The sequence below is a fragment of the Struthio camelus genome, chromosome 2, assembly GCF_040807025.1.
Source record: "Struthio camelus isolate bStrCam1 chromosome 2, bStrCam1.hap1, whole genome shotgun sequence".
NCBI lineage: Eukaryota > Metazoa > Chordata > Aves > Struthioniformes > Struthionidae > Struthio > Struthio camelus.
This window is the reverse complement of record NC_090943.1, coordinates 50,086,402-50,108,230: the sequence shown is the minus strand read 5'-3', so window position 1 is coordinate 50,108,230 and position 21,829 is coordinate 50,086,402. Positions and strand designations below refer to the sequence as shown.

The 21,829-nt window shown below is 38.2% G+C and overlaps 1 long non-coding RNA gene across 1 annotated transcript in view; it reads right to left on the bottom strand.

Moving 5' to 3' along the window:
- Window positions 1-1,676: 1,676 nt before the first annotated feature.
- LOC104152494 (uncharacterized) overlaps window positions 1,677-21,829 on the bottom strand; it is a 67,305-nt gene continuing 47,152 nt past the window's right edge. The window contains exons 8-10 of the long non-coding RNA XR_011139729.1: window positions 11,315-11,355; window positions 6,795-6,875; window positions 1,677-4,352 (exon numbers count right to left, since the gene is read on the bottom strand). This is a non-coding gene — a long non-coding RNA (uncharacterized lncRNA). The remainder of the gene's footprint in view (window positions 4,353-6,794; window positions 6,876-11,314; window positions 11,356-21,829) is intronic.

Genomic DNA, 21,829 nt, shown 5'->3' with positions numbered 1-21,829 from the left:
ACTCTCCTCATAAAGAATTGCCAATATTTTTTCAGTAAAAACGAGAGATGCGCTGAACACAGATTATTTAAATCAAGGCGAACACCCGACATGTGAGAGAGAGATTCCACCGTCCTGCTTTTCCTGATATGGAGAGGAACTTGTGTCTCCCATACTCTAAATGAGAAAGTAATCTAATCATGACTCAAAGGGATTACTTAACCTGGTGCTAAGAGCAGTAGACTACTTACACAAAGCACAGTAGCTGAACCAGGAAAGTCTGAGAGACTCCCATCTCTTAAAAGCCAATTACCTCAATTTTAGGCTCTCAGGATATGTCAGCACTTGCTTAAGTTCTTGCTCCATGTTGGACATAGTGATGATTTAACGAGAACTATTCTCATCCCAAGTGAGTGCCTTGATTAGTGGCTATTAGCTGTGGTTTCTTTCTTCTTCCCACCTGCTCCCATTACAGAAATCTGTATGTTGAATCTAGAAAAATCTTTCCAAAATTTTTTCATCAAAACTGCCACACCTTTATTTTACTGTTTCTTTTTCAAGAAATCAAAGCTTTCCAAAATAAGAAAAATCATCAAAAATGGCCAACCAGCTTCAGCGATGTGTGCGCTACGGGGATGCGAGGAATGCTTTCAACTCCCATTTTTAGCCTGGTAAGATTGATAGAGACCAGGCTTTTAGATGGCTGTGACATTTTTATGAAGAGGAAGATCACGACCTGCCCCTCTGGAGTCCTACTTATCATCAGATTCCCCAAATGCACTTTTTTCCTAGTGGGAAGAACAGATAGTTTAAAATTTGAAGAGGCACTTGTGGCATGATGATTTTTTTCTTGACAAACTCTTTGAAATAGTAGCACAAATTGAAGGAGATGCATTAAGGAAAGGATAGTAGTTTTCTATGTTAAGGCCAGTAGTAAATGTATTTCTCGCCTACTGCTAAAATTTGCTATGTAGATTAGACAGGGAATCCTTAGAAACATTCAAAGGTGCTGGTGTACAATTAAAAAACACCACCCTAACTTTAAGAGCCTGCTTACCTATCTCTAGGAGGGTTCTCATTTCTTAGAAACACTTCCTGTTAGGGAGTTCCCATTTCTTAGAAACATCCATTCTAAAAAACATGAATGATAGAGAAGTTAGAAAGGAAAGAGATCAATGAGCTTATGCAATGCATTCTCCTCCTGACGATGAATTAATTTCTTTGTTCTAATTTCATCTGATTTGTTCAGTTGTGTTCTAACTTTGGCATTTTGAGAAACAACATTTTAAGAAAACTTTTAAGAAACAGCCTTGCTTTTACAATGGTGAGCTATACAGGGAAGTATTCTTCCTTGGAGAACAAGGAGTCTAACATGTCACAAATCTGTTACTGTATTTGGAAATCATTTACCTACCACCTGGGAACATTACAAACTGACATATGGTACTGTCGTTGTCTGCTTCCTGCCAACTGGTGTAGAGTATCTACACGAGAGGCCTAGTTAGCACTGAAGAACTACTAGGAAGAAGCAAACTATATTGTTTTCCAAGCAAAAACTGCACTCTTAAATAATTCTTGCAATACTGGACCAATCAATTAGAAGCCAGGAGGGATCCAAGTTTCCCTGATACGATTCTTAAAGCTAGGGAGTTAAATAAGAAACAAACAATAAAGAAGAACAATTTAACACAATAAATAATTCAGCAGTGGAATTTATTGCCACAGGAGAACAAATTTATGGAGAGATTCAAAAATGATTAGACAAATTCATGAAAGAAAAATCCTTAAATGGCTACCAAATATTATTACTGATGCACTCCAACCTGAGAAGTACCCTTAATGTGTTATATTGACAGAAGTTGGGAGGACATACTGATGGAAGTGTCACTACATACGTGTTCTTTTTTAATACTCTTTCTCTAAAGCACTCACTGCTACACATTGCCAAAGATCCTGGGGGAGATGGACTTCTTGTCTGACCCATTACAGCTGTTTTATATAAAAAATGTGATTTACAAAGTGACCAGTCATCATGCAAGCTGTGAGTCTAAACCAATACCAAGTCATGTACGTTTCTTCATATACTTCTATTTATGTTTCCGCATACAGATGCCTGATTATAGGCACTTTCAAAACCTTTAGCCAAAGGACTTCTTAAGTGTGAAACATAAACTAGTTGTATAAAAAATGGACATATAGCACTGTGTATATGGCAGTTATGACATAATAACTATAGGCTTCAAATTTTATTTCAAGACCTTTGAACATCTTGCAGTCTGCCTTTTATGTTAATCAGCCTACATCTGGTCTGGCTGCAATAAAAGAAACTTAAAAGGAGAAGGACATATCTAATCTACTGCAGAATATATTTGCTAAGCAGTAAATATAACCAAGAGTGCAGCTAATATCCTCTGCCTCATCATCTCCAAATCTATAATACTCACACATACCTGCTTTTGTTATTAAACTGGAGGAGCGAGTTAAGCAATCTACAGATACCTGGAGAAGCAATGACACTGACAGCATAAGTTTGAAGTCAAAGTGTATACCAAAGGTTTCAGTTGGTAGCTTTGTAGCCAGTCTAAAATTATCCAGGGGGATTAGGAATTTATTAATAGATCAAATACAAGTGATTCCTTTATCCTGAAAGACTGGATAAAAGGTGAATCTGATGATTATGTTTGTGAAACTTAACTGATTTTGCAGGTGAACAGACAAGCCATGTAGCAAGAAGCCACTGGAAGGGAATCCAGCACGCCTTTCTGATGGGAAAACAACTGCAATCTTCTCTTCTGCATGGCAACCCTCATTCTCATTAGCCATCACAAACCTACCAAGGAGGCAGGAAAAGCTCAGCCCTAAGCAATCTGCATGGATTTTCTTTACCTGTCCTTGGGCTCCTGGCTGTTGAAGGACTAACAAAATCACCTGTCTTTACATTTTAGTGGGATTTTATGTGCAGTTTGCCTAAACAAACCTCTTAGCAGTTATTTTTCATGTACTTCCCTGCAGCAGTAAGATAGCAGCACAAAACAGAACTTTCTCAGCAATATGCAATCTCCCATCATAATTAAATGCTACATGAACAGCAGGTCTCAGCCGTGTAACCGTTACTTCCACGACTCCCCCCAACAGCTCTCACTGAGCTGGTAGCTGTACTTGCTCTAGCGCCTTGCGGAGATAGGAATTGGGTTCTGAAAGCCACACTGTAGCATAAAATGGCACTGGGCCCAGCTTAGTCAGTGCTATCTTTAAGCTAACGCACCCCAGCTCGTGCAGCTCGGGTGTTTAAGATCATATCGATGGTTACAGTGGCACACATCTCATTCAAGTGCCTCCATTTCGAACAGCGATAACAAACCATCTCCACGGCCAATGGATTCCAACTTCAAGCCTATCCAAGGGAAAAAGCATGCACAAGCAGGGTTACAGGGCCAGGTCCTTCACTACTTGTGATCCAAATAGCTGCAGTAAAGTCAGTGGATCAATGTCCATTTACACTACTAGCACTACACTGCATTTACGCTAAGCTGGCAACTTATTCTCACTGAGAACCTTCAAGGGACACAGTGCTGCCCATAAGGAATCTGTAGATCTTAAGCAAAGCAAGATCCAGTTTTCTCCCCATTCATCTCAATATCCCTCAGTACAGATACGGTCTTAACCTGCTCCTTTATGGCTATCCACTTGGGCCACGATTTAGACTGAGAGCTGCTAACGTTACCGACCTCAGGGAGGAGAGAGGAGACAATCAGATAATGAAGACTTTCCTAATGGAAGTAGTGGATAGGGAAAAGTATGCAACTAAATAGAAGAATATATTCCTGAAAATAATGAACTCTTACAGGCACCATTTTGTAAAAGAGAACTAAATGACTTGAGAACCAACCCTCCTGAGTGTAGCTTTCCTGAGGAAAGGAAAAAGGGCAAACACTGAGCTAAAAAGCTACAAGATCAATACTCACACATGTGGTAAGAAAAAGCAACCATCAGTCAAGAAAATTAAAACTGGAGGCATAGTTGGGGGTGTGTTACATCACTGACCTTTGCAAAACTGGACTTTGTGTTTGAATTTACATCAGCATTCCCAGAAAACAGTTTGAGACATGCAAGAAGCTTTTTTCCTGTACATTTAACGTACATTCAGCCCTTTTACCTGTTTTTTTTTAAGCTTGCTTTTCTGTGCAGACAATGATCCGTTACACAGGAGAGCGAAGACTCCAGGGTAGTAGTTAAATGGAAACACCAGCTTATTTTCTTTAGGGTTAATGGCCTTCAACACATTAAAAAAGTCTTCTTTCTGAATTGTAAATATGGACCATTTCATACTGATGGGAGAGTGGTTGGAGAGTGATGGCAACAAGGAAAGCAGCCTGGAGCACAGATAAAAGGAAGTTGTCCTTATTTCTTTGCAAAAGGATTAATCTTCCTACCATCACTAAGGAAACAAGGCTTTAAAAGTGACACTGGAGAGGGAGAGGGGAACAAAAGCAACATGAAGCAGTGGGGAAATAATGTCTTTTCTTGTTAAATAAGGACTCCTTAAAATTTGCCAATGGCAGATAACCACTTTAATGTCACATTTTATTTTCTCTTTTATATTAAAGAAAGAAATCTGCAATGGCAGCCACTCAAGTAGCAGATTTTGTTATGGTCTAATATTTAGATCTTAGCAATAGAAAATCAGGTGCTGTTACTGCACACAGTGAGCAACAAATCTCACTGAACAATCTTTTACTTTAGTAGAGTCTTAGTAGAGTGCTTATAGCTGTCAGCAGGTCTTACACTAGGGAACTATCATTGATTTCAATTAAATTATTCTTTTACATTGGTGTATTTGAACGAAAGCCTAGGGCCTATGGTTTCCTTCTTTCATTTTGAGAGTATACCCACATTTTTCTTAGGTCTCTTGCAAAACAACAGGGAATAAATGCATTAACATGTAAGACCAAAGAGGGAGACAGTCAAAGGGGATGCAGGAAATAAAACCACTTTTAGGCCCTTGGTATGTAATGTGTTAAATTGGGAGAGGAGTCAGATTTATTTCTCTGTGTCGTATCATCCAAAAAAGCATCTCTCTCTCTCTCTCTGAATTTGCAATTTAATGCTAAAAAAATCATTTATTTTCCACGCATCTTCATGGATAATGGACAAGGTCTAATTTCCTGTTCAGACTGTTGATGTTAACACTAACAACAGTTCACTTGCTTGGGTCTGTGGAGGAGAAAAGCCAAAGGGTTGTCTTCATAGATGGAGACTGTGCAGTCTTCTCCCTCTTGCTGTTGTCTCTGCAACTCTAGCCTTTTATGCAGCCTTGACAATATCATATCATCTGAAAATATTCTGAATTTTCTTCAAATAAAACATTTTTGACCTCCACATGGGAAATGCACAGCTTTTACAACTTTTTTAACCCTTGTTTAAACACATTGATTTGTAGAGTTAAAAGACGTTGCTGGGAATGCTACAGAACTCTGAAATTTCTACTCCCTTTTTTCCTGTGATGCCCTTCCTTCTGGGTTTCTGTGTTCCTATGGAACATTTCCTTCTTCAAGGCGGGAAAAGATATTTCCAAGAGACCTCATCAAAAGAATAGGAATGTCTACAGCTGTGGCTAAGTGGAGCTTGAAATGTCACAAACCCTGATCTCAGATGTACAAATAAGCTTAGCTTGCTCTGATACAAGAGCAAATTAAAAAAAAAAAAAAGAAAGCAAGGAGGAAGGTGGAATATGACCAACGCATGTGTGTTCTGCAGACATGATCAAAAGATTTTCCAAAAATATTTCACCACTTAGACTAATTACTTTGAGACATTATCATAGATCACTCATTTGTACATTGCAGATATTTTTCAAAAATTGTTTTTATTTTTCTGCTTAAACAGAGAACTGCTTTCTTTCACTAAAAATAATATATTCTGGTACTTTGCTGGAGGAGTTTTCCTTCATTATTACAAAGCTAAAGTGAACTCGTAACTCTCTACATCAGAGCTGAAATTGCCTCAGTGCTGAAATTGCCTCAGCGTTCAGGAGATCTAAGAGGCCTTTTAAATTTTAAATGGTAACAAATTAAGTAACACAGCAAGGAAGAATAAATTACTAGAGGTTTGGCCATCCCATCCTTTGTAAATATGAACCATTCTGAAGTTAGCAAGAATTGCATGCGTGTAACTAACCAAATACCTTCTGCAGAGAGGAACTGAGAGAACCAAACTACGCGCTTTTGTCACATGCATATCTTATTAGCTCAATAAATATTAGCTAAAGAGGCCTTTTTACCTGGGCTTCCTCATTCTACCTTCCTCTCATCCATACAAATTTCATTACGCGTAAATTTATGCACGCTCCTGGATCTGCCAGTGAAAGCCCTTTGTCCATACTATAATCAGAATGCTTTAAAAATAGAGACCTCTTCATTACAGGATCCTTGTGTTTGGCTGCTCAGTAACACTGTTGGGTGCTATAAATATGAAATAGCAATAATGCAAGGAGGAAGAAAGGGCCATCAAAATGATAACACATTATCAAGCAGGCACAGAACTGGACTTCCCAGGCAGGTATGAATCACCTCTCTAATAGAGATGCAGAGTATAAAACAGACACAGAAGCTTCCTCAGTTACTGAAGAAGTTGCTCACACGACCAAAAAAATATATTTTTTTGAAGGGAGCATCAGAAAGGCAACAAGATTAGACAAGCAACCTCCAGGGGAACAGCTCGTGTCTGCAATAATGGAAAGATGAAATGGAGATGGGTCTTCTAATGAGAGAATGGATCTACATTAAGATAAGGGTATAAGCGTAAAAAAACCTTACCGTTTTTATTTGTCTGTTAGAGCTGATGGTTGAACTGTCCCTTCTGGATTTTGAAAAGAGGCAGAAAAAGCCTGAGGTGGTCTGCAATAGGAACATTTAGGTTTCTTTATGCTTATCTGAATTTATCTCTTTCTTTACCAGCATTTTTGAAGTTGGAACTAAGTTTATGTTAACATATATTTGGATTTGTTGATTTTCTGTCTATAACCATATGTTCTGTTATGAACTGCCTTCCTATATTCTTTTCTGCAACGTAAAATCATATTACAATGTTGTTATGGCCAGAAACTTGTGCTTCGGAGGCTACTGAGTCAGGAAACCTTCATGCCATTGCAGTTAATAATAAATCACAGGTAGAACAGGAACTGTCCTCAGTTTAATGTTGAGCAGCTTCTCTAGTTCTCTCATAACAATGATTTTAACACAATAGCTCTCAGCCATATAGTCTCACCATAATTTACAACTGCTATATCTAAGATGTCCACTGAACAGGTGAGGGAGTTCCTAATGAAGGTGGATTGCAGTCACTGGTACAAATTACAGGCTTTTTATGTCCTCTGAAGGCATTTTATTTAAAATAACAGTGGATGGACCTAGAATGTGCTTGGCCTTGCATATGCTCCCATTATTTAATGGGGGCAGTACTACAAACTCACCGTATTTTAGATTTGTATATGTAACATAACAATATATCATCCTTAATGTGCATTTTAATATGGAAATTTTCTGTACAGTGATGCCACCATTAATTTGCTAGTTTTGCAAAAAATCCAACACAAAATGCAATTTCTATTAAAGCCAGAGAATAGTATTAAAAAATCCTAGTTACTCAACCTCATAGCCTCTTCTGTTTTACATACCTTTTTTTTTTCAAAATCCAACATTACTAGGTTTCAATCTTTTATATTTAACATATAAGTTCTGTAATTATAATGAAATGAATATTTTATCCTCTATCATATGATAACCCTAGGCTGTTTAATTTTAGACCATGAACCATATTTTAGCTAATGTATTAAAATACAATATATCATCCAAAATGACTCGAGTTTTTAAATACATTGATACCTGGGGTGTGACCCTTACAAGGCACTTTCATTGTATCTCCATACAGTGTGAAATTGCTGTTATTGCCAAGCTTACCATATTGACAGATGTGACAAACTATCAGCATTACACTATCACACAGAAAGTCTGCAGGACTAAAAGGCGTTAATCACTCAGAACATATGCTCCTGTGTGCAAATGCTGCCTCTTCCTGCTTTGTTTCTCCCACCCTTGCTAAAATCCATGTACCCCTTTGGAAACCTCTGTTATCTGAGGCAGGAAGGATAATGTCAAGAGCTGATCCTCTCACACCAAGACATTGAGATGCTCCACAACACCTCCCACTTCTCAGTTTTCTTTCACCCCTTGGCTCTTTCACTTCACCCACTGTTAGTCCTGCTAGTTCTTTTCCTCGACTGCAACAGCTAGAAGGGTTTGAGCCTCTTTGCTTACGCAAGCTACAGCTCTGAATGCTTCCATCCCTTGACATGTCCCACGAGCGCAGGGTTCATGAATGGGAGCATTGCTTTGCAAATTTTCATGAAACTAAGATGACAGTGTGTTTGTCACATCCTTGCAGACTTGTTACTCACCTCTGCAACTGATTGCATTTTTCTGAGAAGACTTGAAACGTTCTTGCTAGAGCGTCTTAAATCCCTGACCTGAGTGCCTCTGCAGGGCACAGCTTCTTACTAGGTTTTGGCTAGTTTTTGATATGAGGACCACGTCTGGATCAACACTCTACCTCATCCACATGTACAGCCAGAGATTGCAGAGGCAAAATCTCACTCTCCAATATTACATCCACTTATCTGCTTTCCTTGATAGAACAGTACTGTCTTATCACTGGCACCTTTCACCTCTGCATCTTCAGGTGAAACAGATGGCAAAGGAAACCTATACAAGCAGATAGGCTTAAAGATGTCCTGTTATGTCTAGTGTGGCTACTGCAAACCCCTTCAACTTTGTTCAGCACATTAAAGTCGGTGACCATGACAGAGAAAGAAAACCTGCGTTTTTGTATAGATATTCCAGTTAGCGAGTAACCTGGAATGCAGACAGCTGGAGGATAAAGCGCTGTCCCTTGATCATGGTTCTTGTGTGCTTCACTCTACTAAGCTGTTTCAATGGAGTTCTGTCCATAACAAATGTAAACTTGTTGTCTATTTGGTAATGCAACAAAAACTTAATAAAATGCTAAGCAGCACAATTGAATAGATGCACTTCTCAGCCACTTGAGAAAATACTCTCCTAGTCTCATTTTGGAGGTGTCTCTCTGTAATACAAATTATTCAAAAAGCCTAGAGAAATAAGTATGCAAAGTAATTCCCAGGAAACTCTAAGAGCTCTGCTGCATGCTTGTGGCCGGATCGTCTCTCCTGGAGAAATATTCTTTGCGAGATCCACTAATGGACTCCCAGAGCTGCAAAGTGCAATACAACACCTTCATTGATGACAACCCACAGTCCCCAGGAAGGAACACATCTGCTTTTTGTTTGGGGTCACTTACTGGGCAAGTGCAGCCCTCAGTCATGCTTGGGCATTCCCCACAGTGCAGCCTAAAGTATGAAACTGTGCCTAAGAAAGCTATGCATTTCTTTGGGTCACTCTGAGGTTAATGAATATCCCAGATCAGCAGGCGCAGAATGCATGTTAGTTCCTCCTAGATGCTGTCTAGTCCTCACTGGAAACCTCCAGGTATGGTGCATGTCTTTTGGGATTTTAGGATATTGTCCCCTAATTTCAGACATAAGACTGGGGCTCTGGGCAGCCCAAATGCCATGCTAGTTAATCTAATCCCCTGCAGATTCTGCTGGACCAGCATGTCTTGAGTTTTCATCTCAGATCCAAAATTAATTATATAACATTTCAGGGGCTCTTCTTTCTTTGAGTCCAAAATACCAAAGGAGTTTTCTACTTTACCGTGGCGGAGATAAGGAGAACCATGTGGGAGCTAAGGCATTTCTTACATTCCAGCTAGGACTGCCAGAAGCAGCTGATCCCAGTGCTTCTTGTCATGCCTGATATACTGCTTTAGCATTTGGTTTAGGATTTGATTAAAGCAATCCAGATAAGTTAGGCCAAGTAAACTGCTACTCCCAAAAAGGGACAATCATGTCTCATGTCTCACGTACCTACGTAGGTAGCAGACTGATGGCTCAGCCACATTCTCACCTGGATTTTTTAGAGCCAAGGGACAGAAGAGACTTTCACTCATTGTGGAAGATGGTTGAGAAAAAAAATGTAACAGGAGTGCTTGTTTGAGGCAGCAATGCATTTCAGCACATAATATCATTCCTTACACCTGCTTAACAAAAAGTAAATTAAGAGAAAGAGACGTAAGGGAGAAACTACATATTTGAGGCTTTGCTACAATAATGGAGCAGAATAGTGAACTGGGACTCAGGATCCCAGCTCTGTGATAAGCCTGCTGGATGGTTGGGGGCAAGATATTTCTCTTGTCTACAACTCAGTTTCTCCAGCTTTCTGCAGAATGATACCAACCTCCTGTGCAAAGTGCTTTGAGACCTTGTGAAAAAGCATAAAAGCTAGGCAGTATATGTTCTTTTAATAACGCTCTTGCATATTTGACCTTCATTGAAAATAAGTCTTATTTTAAAAAATGTACATACTCAATGGTATATTCCCATATGTCATTGTATGCATTATCTATTCATCATTCTTTCACAACCTTATGTCAGGGTGCATATAGGCTACATCATTTATAGTTACAGTGGCAGGGATATGTTTAAAATGTGCATCTGAGATGGGAAATGATATCCATATGTTCTGGTACTGTAAAATCATAAAATGCTTCTGTCGCTTGATTTTGAGGAGGCGGCAATTATCTTGGCACTAGAGCTATCAGCCATTCTAACACTGGGTATCTGGCACCCTGTTCACATTAACTAACACTTTGGAGGATATCTACACTGTCTTTTTTAAAAATTTAGCTTAATGGTTGGGGATCCTTACATATTCGGTGATGAGAAGGAGGCAGACATCTTTAGAGGAAGAATGCATCCACACACTCAAAAAGCGTATTTCTCTCCGCAGAGGTGTCCTATGTAACTCTTAACTGCGGCACACAAGTTTAACACATAGGTCAACAATGTGAATACTGCTGTTTCTCTCATTTGTGTGGATCACTAGCAAGTACTATTAAAAAGAGAGAAAGAAAGTAAGCTCAGCCTTTGAAATGTTCCTCCTTGCAATTAATTAATTTCTTCCCCTTTGTGAGTTTGGGTTGTCTTTTTTTTTTTTAATTACAACCTCTTTGATCAAAATAGGAAGATACTGACTTCTAGTACCTCTCCTTTGAAGTTCCTTTTAGAATACTACTCTGGCATGAAACTAAATGACATGGGGCATTACTCAGTTTTTGACTGGGTTCTGCTATCATATATTTTTTAAATTAGCCTTTAAAGTACAATGACAGTTTATTTCGAATGGAGTTCTAAGAATTAACTTGCCTCTACAAAGTGGTTTCACATAAAATCTGCTTTCACGGAACCTGAAGGAAAAAAAAAGGGGAGATGATTAATTATCTGAATTCGTAGAGCGTGACCAGTACCACAAACGTTCATCTCTCCTTTCAGAAAGGTTTATCTGAGCCTATCCTGTGACTCAGCTGTTTTCTATACTCCATGTTTTTTTCCATGGTGTGAGATCCAACTTCATTCAGCGTATTTTCAATGCCTTTCTCACACACTCTGCTCTTTGCATGTTTGCCCAGAATGTCTCCTGTGTCCTTACAGCCATGGCACTAAGACAGTTTCATTGCAGGGATACGTTTTTCAGTGTTACTTCTGTGCTTATATGATACAGGGTACTGGATTCACAAATGGTAAAAAATAAAAATGTCTTATAAGTGTGCTGGTTTTAAAAGAGAGGGTAGGAATCTATTGTTCTTCAAGTGAGCAAAGAATTCTTGGAAAAATGCAGGCCCTTTCCTACAGCTCTACCTGAAACAAATACCAAGTGATATACAGTTAGTGTGCTGTGGTTGTACTGCAGGTTCCACAGAGAACTGTGGGTATTATACTTCTAAAAAAATAATTAAACCTATCCAAACTCCATCCTCCGAAATAAAAAAAAAATCCATCACCAGAATAATGCTTAATAAGGCCATACAAGGAGAGCCTCAGGGTAAGGAAGTGACATAGAAATAAGAGCCTTTAAAAGTCTGTGGAGTAGCTAGTGTAACTGGAATAATAAATGGGGTGGAGTACTACTGTGTACTCCATTAGTCTACTCAAAGCCCAGAGGTGCTTCATAAGCGCAGCAACAGGAGTGCGTATGTTGCCACCAGAAATTTTTTCTCCAGAGGAAGACTGTTTTTTGTGCTGGCTTGACATCAAACTTCTCCTAATCTGAAAGTCTTCTGCTACGTACTAAACATACGCTATGGATAAATACCACATGGCTGCAGCTTTGTCTCATTTTCAGGACCTTCCACAGAGATCATCTTCAAATCTGTGTCCCAAAAATTCACAAAATGATCTCCACTCAGATTCTGCGAGAATCTAAGATAATTCAACTGCATGTTTTAAATTGAAATTAATGGACCTCTTGCAACAAAAAATATACATTACTGGGTTTCTGTTTGCTCACATAATATTATTAATGATTGTCACCACTGAACACTTGAAAAAAGTCAATGATCTGAAGTAGAAGTTGACATTACATAATTGGAATTGCAGATTAACAATACTACTATTTTACAAAAAAATGTATCCCTTCTTTAACAAAGATACTGTAAAATTTAGGTTCCTTAATGCAGTTATATCTGTTAAATTGGTGACTTTGTAATCGCTGTTCACAATGGAAAAATTACATTCCCTTAAAAAAACTAATTACCATTTCCAACTATTTCCCCTAGCTCCTAAGACTTATATCAAACCCCTAACAAAGGATGGAATTGCCATAGCAACCCCCAATCTTGCTTTTTGTTGCTGTTTTCTCACTCACAAGCCCACAGAAACCGGTTTCATTGAATGATCAGCCACAGCAGACTGAAAGTCAGTGCTTCTGGAGAAGGCAATGCTTCTCTAGCCAAGGAGAATGGTGAACATAGAGAAAAGAACAAACGCGGCTGATGATGACAGTTGAACTACACTTCGAAACTTTGAACAGGATGATTTTTTGTCACTATCTTTGAAGTTTCCAACAACACATTTCTGCCACAGATAAGAAACATTTCTTAGTACTATTTTTATGAGTTTTGCTCATGCATCCGTAGATATTCATTTGTCTGCTAGTCCATAATATATCATGACACTGTGGCTCAGCAAAGTCATTAACAAATAGGTGTTTGGCGTGGGAGCAAGGCCTTGTACCTTTGTTCTCTTTGCCTCTGACTGCTTCACAGAATAAGTAATCAGAGATTGTTCATTTTGGAGATGTTACACCTTGGCAATACAGTAAATTCTCATCACCACATATGAGTGAGTGGCAAAACATATTTAATTTCTGAAAGGAATGAAATAAACTGCAGAAACCAATGAACTGCCAAACAGGACTCCGAGGACTCCTTCTTACATATTCTCTTCAATATTAAATAATAGCTTTGAGAAAGGAATTAAATGTTTGAGCTATATGGTACATAATTCTTATTCTGCCTTTACTGCCACTTAGATTACTTCTGATGAAAATATATTCTTAAATTATATATATCTTGAGAAAAGAAACTTAAAAGTCTGAAAGTTCTGGAGTTTGGTTTTGGAGTTTTACTCATGGAATATCACACTCCTGCTGTGGGCACCCTAGAAAAAGATTCACTAGTCATGTATTCAAAGGCTATCTATCATTCACCACTCAGAAATGTAGGAAATAGTTAAATTCTAAGAACATTACTGTTTTTATCTGTCTTAAATTCTGTATGATTTTTTCTCTGCAGGATTCCTTGCAAACATATTCACGTTATTTTCAATTCTCCCTACAAGCTCTCTCTCCCCTTTTACTTATACTATACCCAATAGCACGGGAGTTGTAAGTTTGTTCTTGAGAACAGCACAAAAGTGGGACTGCAGAGAAACACTTCAAAAATGTCAGCTGCATATAACATGCTATGATTTAACTGTCCATATCAATCATCTCTGCAATTTAAAGAAAGTCTTGGTTTCAATTTAGCTGACAACACATAAAAAGTTTCTGTGACCTGTTCCTGAGGCTTTGACTCATGGTGGTGTAATGAGGAGTGAGAAGTGAAACAGTCTAGACAGTGTGTTCATCCTCTGCCAATATTACCTCTAACCAAAGTCACCCAGCACCACTCACACATCACACTTGCCTTTTTGGATCCTTGTAGCATGGCTATCCAATCAAGCTTTTGCTATTTCTATTCTTAAACTCATTATGGTGGTCATACCACTCCTGAATTTTAAAAAGTGGGTTTTTTAAATGTTTCTGAACTCCAAATGATTAAATAGAATTGACTTCCAAATAACTCCAAATTTTACAAGCAGAAAAGCAGAAAAAAGCACCAGCATATGCCTAAACCATCAAACACTGGTGTTTAGCTTTAATGATCTCTGGAGGAGAGATAGCTTCTAGAGTTATAGAACAAACGATCCAAAGTAGAAACAATATGATGTTTATGCTTTTCATCCCAAATCTTGTTTCTACTGTAGCTGTTGACAATTCTTGAGATCAGCTTAGGTGTTTAGCACGGTTCTATGTAGTGGCTACTTTTTTCTGCTAAGAAACAGACAAACATCATTACGTGAAAAATCAAATTAGCCCTTTTTGACTCCGGGACGGTCTCAGTCTCACACTTCACCACTTCTAAACCACACACACCAAACACCAATTCTTTCTCTTTCAGAAATGGCTTGAAACAATCTTTCCCATCATCCCTCCTGTCTGTGTGAAGAAGAAAAAGTAGTCTCTCGGTCCATCTTTTTTCCCCAAAAGAAGACAAAAAATACCTATGAAACAAAACAGTTTTCAAAAATCTTCATTAGGAGACTCTGCAATGACCTGACTGCCAAATCAACCCGAGCAGCCCTAGCAGCTGTCTTCCTACCCACATATCTACGCATATATTCTTTTTCATTTGGGTTGCTTCATGCTTTCAGTCTGACTTGGAGCCTGGTCACTGAGCGTTGCCTCAGGAGTCTGGAATCCTGCAGCTCCGTTCTCAGCCGCATCTTACTCTGCCCAGGATCCAGGCTGAAAAAGGAAGCTTAGATGATAAGATAACAGGCCTTATCACATGCTGCAAAAATATCTTTCTGCAAACACTGAATAACTCTTTCAAAAGCTTCTACAAATACGTATGGATGTCCAATTTCTTTTATATATATATATATATATATATATATATATATATATATATATATATCTGCTTTTTAGGTATCTGCATATTGATTAAGAATAGCTTTGCAGTTCCTCGTGTAACCAGTCAGAACTAGTAACATCCTCTCTGACTTTTTGCCACAGAGAAGAAGTTCCAGCCTTAGAGTAAAATACAGAACTTTATTAAAATTTCAAATTTTAAACTGAAATATCCTATTTCTGAATAGTTCCTTAAAATCACTTGGGCAATGTAAGTAGAATTTGTTTCACCAAGATCAAATGTTTTCATTGAATCATTTTAATAGGAAGTCTGCATATCTACTTGATAGTTACTTAAAACAAAGGTAGCATTTACCATAGCTTTTTGCAAATCACACCTTTAGTAACACTTCAATTAAGAAATGTACATATTTTAGATCAGAGAAGAATAACTGCACTATTCTTTACTCCTAATTTCTATTTCTAGACTATATATGTATAAGTACATTCTAGCTATTAACAAGGTATTTATTACACTGCATAGTATATATACTACTACTAAATAATACACATTATCTTTTTGGAAAACAATTTGCTCGACATACGTTTATGGCAAAACTTCACTTTCTTCAGTACGGGCAGTATCAGAACCATAATCTGTTTCTATTACATGCAATAGAAAAACACTAAACAATCTGAAATAAGGTAACAATGGCTACACTGTATACTATGTATAACTTAAAAGTAGTGTGATAATTTGTAATGGGCAAAAAAAAACTTCATTGGACTTTATGCAGCAGTCTTTAAAAGCTCTCTTCCATTACAGAAGAGAGATCCAATATGCCACACTACACAGTGCTATCTCCAGCAAACACACCTGTCTCTGAAGACTGTAGTGGCAGTTCACAAATCCCAAGAAGCCAACTGTCTTGCACCCTGTTCTCACTGAACATGCATCGCTATTCTGGACTGGCACTAGTGAATTAAATTTGTCCCCTGTGTTATCCACAAAGTCTTTAATGAATGTGAGCTGCCTGGAAGCGAAGCCTTTGGGAGCACAAAGCAAACGAAGGAACAAACTTTTAATCAAAGGATCTAAGTATGCTCAGGACTTGACTGTGAGAAAGACAAGGGGACCTGAGCGGTCTCAGCATCCCACAGGAATAAGTAAATAAGGTAGAAGGTGAAAAGCTTGCAGCTGGAAAGTCAAAATCACCTGTTCGCAAGAGTCAAGCTTTATAACGTTTACCATGTCTTGAATGATTCACTAATAATGACTAATTCTCAAGAAGAAATTATCTATGTTCTGAAATAAAAGCCCTAATCAAAACCATATTAAGTTTCAGGATGTATAGAACCATAGTCTGAATTGTAGGCCTAAAAAGCTATTTAGCTGTATATTACAACTGATGACTTTCTCATCATCGTTCCGTAAAAATGCTATTACTTTTGCCTTATCATATCAATACTTTAAAATATATTACATTTTGCAAATTCAGATGTAAAACTATCAATGTAAGGGCAAATTTGGCGTTTCCCAACGTCTGTCAACTTTTCTGTGAGTTAATCATTACAAATCACAGTCAAACCCGTTTTGAATCCTTGTCAGTTAACCAATGTTTTGCAGCCATTTTCTTTGTCTTAAAATAGTCATGTAAGAGCACGTCCATACATCCAAAACCCAGTCTACAATAGCTATTTAGAAAAGGATGACATAATATCTTTCTTATCTGATATATTTATTCAGTTGGGGAGCGCCACATACAAAGGTGATGATAACCTCATAACCCTCCTCTCCTGGGTAAGGCGTAAGATCCCCAGGTGATCTTCCAATGTGCAAAACACATGGCAAGGGTAAGATTTCTACCTCTTTACAGAAGACATATTTCTACAGTGACAACCTGCTGGACAAGATCTATTCAGATAAGAAAAGGTTCCCAGGTATGTGCCCTAGAAAAGGTTATAGACCCACTGCAACATTTATCAGAAGATTTAAGTATCTTGAAATCAAGGCACACGTTCAACTCTGCAAGAGCATGCCTATTCCAAAAAGAGTTACTTCTGCAATACAGCTTACTGAAGCGCTCTGGCGAAGAACTCGCGTGAAATCCTGCGGCTCTGTTCTGAGTCACGTCAAGGGCCCTTGCATTGTCAAACGAGTCTATGGAAACAGGCCTTGTGCCAAGTAGAAGGACACCTCTGCTTTATAGTGACAGCCACTATAGTTTAGGTAGATATCTAAGCGACAGCTCAAACTAATCAGTTAGCTAACTGGTTTTTAGCGAGGTAAGAAATTTCTAAATGTGCAGCTTCAGTAACATGGAGCTCACTTTGTGCCACAAAAAGCATCCAGCAAGTAAAATAGACACTTAAACTGTCATTCGGTGCTGAGGTTGGCAGCAACAACCAAAATAGCTGATTTATAACTAATTTGTGTTCGCAAGAACATCACTGCTGCAGTACAGACACACAACTCCTACACAAGGAATGTCCGCACAGAAATGGACAAACAGAACGATACGGTGGCTGAAAGTGCAATATCCATTTAGCAAATGACAGTCAACATTTATTTATGTTGATAACATCCCCTAGTGTCTGAGCATCTTCTGTGAGCATCTGCAAGACGGAAGCACAATCACTCCCTTCCGGAAGGACAAACTAGTGGTTGTAGCCAGGACTGTAACTGTAACATATATATTTAAGCTACCCTAGATTCAGACTGGAAGAAAAAAATCTAGTAACTTTTTATAGGGTTCCCTAATTTAAGACATAATCTGTGGGAAAAAATAGACTTTGTGCAGATTTTTGATATAAATAAGTTCATAGCTTTTAATCAACTTACTCTCTTGCAGTCCTATTCAAAATGCAGGGACTGTGACTGCCCATTCTGCTCATGCCCCTGCTAATAGGGAATAATCTTTGCATTCCATTTTTATAAACTTGTTGTTTTGGACTACTATTGAGATTTCTGAATGTCTAAAAATGGGGACAGGAGAGCAGAGTTTGTTTTTTATTCTATTAAATAAACGTTTAAAAAATGAACAGCATAAAGATCTATTGAACTAATAAGAAAAATACAGATAACTTGCTGAGAATTACAATCTCACACAACAACAGTTTCTGCGTCCGGGATCATTTCAGTAAATATGTCAAAGGAAGAAAATAAAGTAGCTAATATTTTTGCTGCTGGATAATAGTTTTTGTTCAGTGTTGTTCTTGTTGTTGTTGTTTTTTTTACTGTGTAGGTCAGCAACTTGCAGATACATCATTCTTTTAAATATACCACATGTGGCTAAAATATTAGGGAACTCTTTCATGTATACTCCCAAGATGGGTCTGTCTGCTGGAATTATTAGTTTCTTTTTATAACACTTACTTGAAATCAAACACCATCTATTGTTAGAAACTAATGAAACTCTGAATGTGAATAGAAATCTCTTTTCTCAGAATACGGTCGATGCGTTCACTTGAAATAAGCTCCATGCTCTGTGAGTGCTCTACATCTAGTCCTATAAGACGCTAAGCTCCTTACTTTTCTGAGGGCTGTACCCAAAATACCTTCTCCAAAATTGGGTCTATAAACTACTTTCCGTGCAAGATCTTTTCTGCTAGCAAGTTACCCCTGCTTTGAGAGAGCTGTGGGGGGGATTGAGGAGGTTGGACCAGATGGCATCTCAGAGTCCTTCCAACCTAAATTATTCCACGATTCTATTATTTTAAGGTCAGCTAAGTTATGACAGGAACAAGATATCAACAGTTAGCGCCTAGAGTGTATGTTTCTATGCAGTAAGGTACCGTCTCAGAATGGCAACATACTTAGGCTCAGCTCTAGAAACGGGCTCTGCTGAACTCTGGTTCAGATGCACATACAGAATTCCTAACTCATCAAAACAGAAAATGTACGTGTTTGAGGTTGGACTCATCTGGATTTCAGAATTATATAGCTAAAGGGAAAAAAAAACATATGTCAAATCACAACCAATTCATCTGAAACCTTTGGTCTGAATTTATTTTCTATTAGGATATTTGGCCCAATTTCATTCAGCTATCACTCCCATTTACTGTCTACTGTGCAACTGAGACTTAAAGCATTAATTATAGGATCCCAGTGTTCTGGGATCTGCATTGTTCGTGATTACAACACACCCAAAAGATAAGGAAAAAGTTCCCCATAGATTCTTCCATTCTGCGAATTACTCGTGATAGATCTGCCTCTTGAAAAAATACATTTAGAAAAACAAATGGCCTGGCTTTAAGCTCATAACAATCAACAGGACAAAGCCTATTAATGGAAGTGTCTTGGAAGACTCAATGATGTCAGTGGGAACTTGTATCTGACTTGGGGATAAACTCACCGAAGAGCAGCAACTAATCATGTGTTGGACATATTGTACGCTGGACATATTGTATTGTATTGTATGACCATATTCATCTGTTTTAAGTTTAGGGGATTAGGATACCTAGCATATTTGCATGATCCGTTCCTCCACAAAGTAACCCTCACTTAATTTTTGGTTTTTGTCCACCTACTACATAACAGATTATTATGAGGCTCATTATGGGAGCTTGTCTTCACTGAAAAGACCTACCATGGAGAACAGGTAACTTGCCTTCACACATAGTACTTTCCAATCAGCTAAACTACTTTCCAATTAGTTATTCACATTTATTTCCTCTTTCTAGCAGCAGCAAGAACGAGAAATTCTAATACAGTTTTTTAGTTATTCTGTGAATTTTTATTGCTTGAGAATAAACTGCACCAGCTGCAGGTTGTCTTTAGTTTGGTGTGGGTTTAATTTTGTGTCTTCATTCTTAAATAAGAAATTAGTTATAACTAAGTGCGCTGTTCTGTAATTAAGCTGCCACAGGGAAGATGCTGATGTCTAGGAAACATCTTTACGAAGAGTCATTTCTCTTAATGAAGCCTGCATTTTATAAACAGTTTGTTCCCGTTTCAGAAGGATTCAGGAAACCAGTCTTTAAAAGTGTAATTTGGATGTTACCAATTAATGTAATTGTGCAATAACACACTATTTAAAAAATTAAATATTCTATCTTCTTAAGCACTAGACTACTGTGCCAGTGGGAATAACACTAGTCACAAGGGTGCTTGTTGACTTTAGGTAGAATAAAAATGACCTATTTGTAATCATTCTATGTCTGCCTTTAAGAAAGAACTGCAGAGTTTTTATTCTTAATTATAAACAGCATCATTTATATTGTTCCAAACCTTGTCATCTCTCCAGCTCATCTCAGTCTCTGACAGCTTTCAGAATGAATGCTTTTTGCAATAAAAAGCTTCTTTTTAAGCTTTGTCTTTTATTTCCATTTATTTGTGGACATGTTTCCTATAGTCTTTTACCAACTGCTGAGGTATATTCTCAACTTTTGAGCACTGAGCAGCTGGGTTCCATCATGAGCTCAAAGGACATGACAGCAAAGAGCACCATGAAACTTGTTATACTTTTTACAGTTTAGCTTGATTTTTAATTTTGCCTTTACAAAATCCTATAGTTTTCCTGTGTTTAATGACCTCCTCCGCCTAACTTCTGTAGGATATTCTGTACCTAGTCCCAAATAATAACCATCTAAAAATCCAATTTAAAAAACCCTTCCAGTTAAAGTGTCCTTTAGGCTTCCTCATTTTGTTTTTTGCTACCTTTTGCTCCCCTCCACTCCCCTGTCCTCCTCTCCTGTCCTTTCCCTTCTTCACTGATATGAATAAGTAGTAACTCCATTCAATTCAGCGAGCTTAAACTGCTCTAGATCCAGGTCAAAATCATACTTCCGCAAAGCTTATTTTGATACAACTTTGAAAGTGTGACTTACCCCCAGGTAAGCAGCCCCACAGACTGACACAAAGAAAGACACCAATTGGGCTGAGAGATAGAGAGGCATGGTAACAAGTCCACAAGTGTGTGAAGATGAAAGAAAAAGTTACCTTTTCAAGACTGTTGCACCTTGGGTGCTGAATGTTCTGGGAACAGTTGTGATGGGACTCAGAAAAGAAGCACTCAGGCTGAATACGCCGGTATTGGTGGGTGGAAGCAGACCTAAATCCCCTGTGGCTGAACACAAGCCAGGAATTATGGACTAGACAGTTTCCCTGGAATTTGTGTCCCAGAGCACGGGTCGGTCTGCACCCTGCAGCGCACTCACCCTCGGTTCGTGTGCTCTCTTAGAGCATGCAAGGCTCTCTAGGGACATGATTGATGAAGGCATTTCGTAATTAGAATGGCTGCAACCCTGGTATTTATATGATAGGGAACCATCGTGTCTGAAAAGGGATAAACTGACAGACCTAATAAGATGTTTCCTTCCCTGATTTCTATCAGAAAAATTTCCAAGTCAATTATTCTCCTTTGCTGACGTATTATTTACTTGACTTTTCAAAATAAATTCTACGTAATTCTGCTACTATTCTGGGGCTTTTGCAAATGGAAGCAGTAAGAAAGCATGGTAAAAATGCAAATGCGTGATACTATAAAATACAGTACTAGGAAATGTTGAAGCGAGAAGTATGATATAAACAGCAACCATTGATGCATGCTAACAGAACATAACCCACTATTATCTTTCAGTCTGCCTTGCACGGTTATGTCCTGCAAAGAAACAGATTGCCAAGCTGGCAATTACTGATCAGTTCCAGGTACTTACTGGTTACAGTTGATGGGGATCTCTGATTACTAACGTCAGGTTTCTGACTGGAT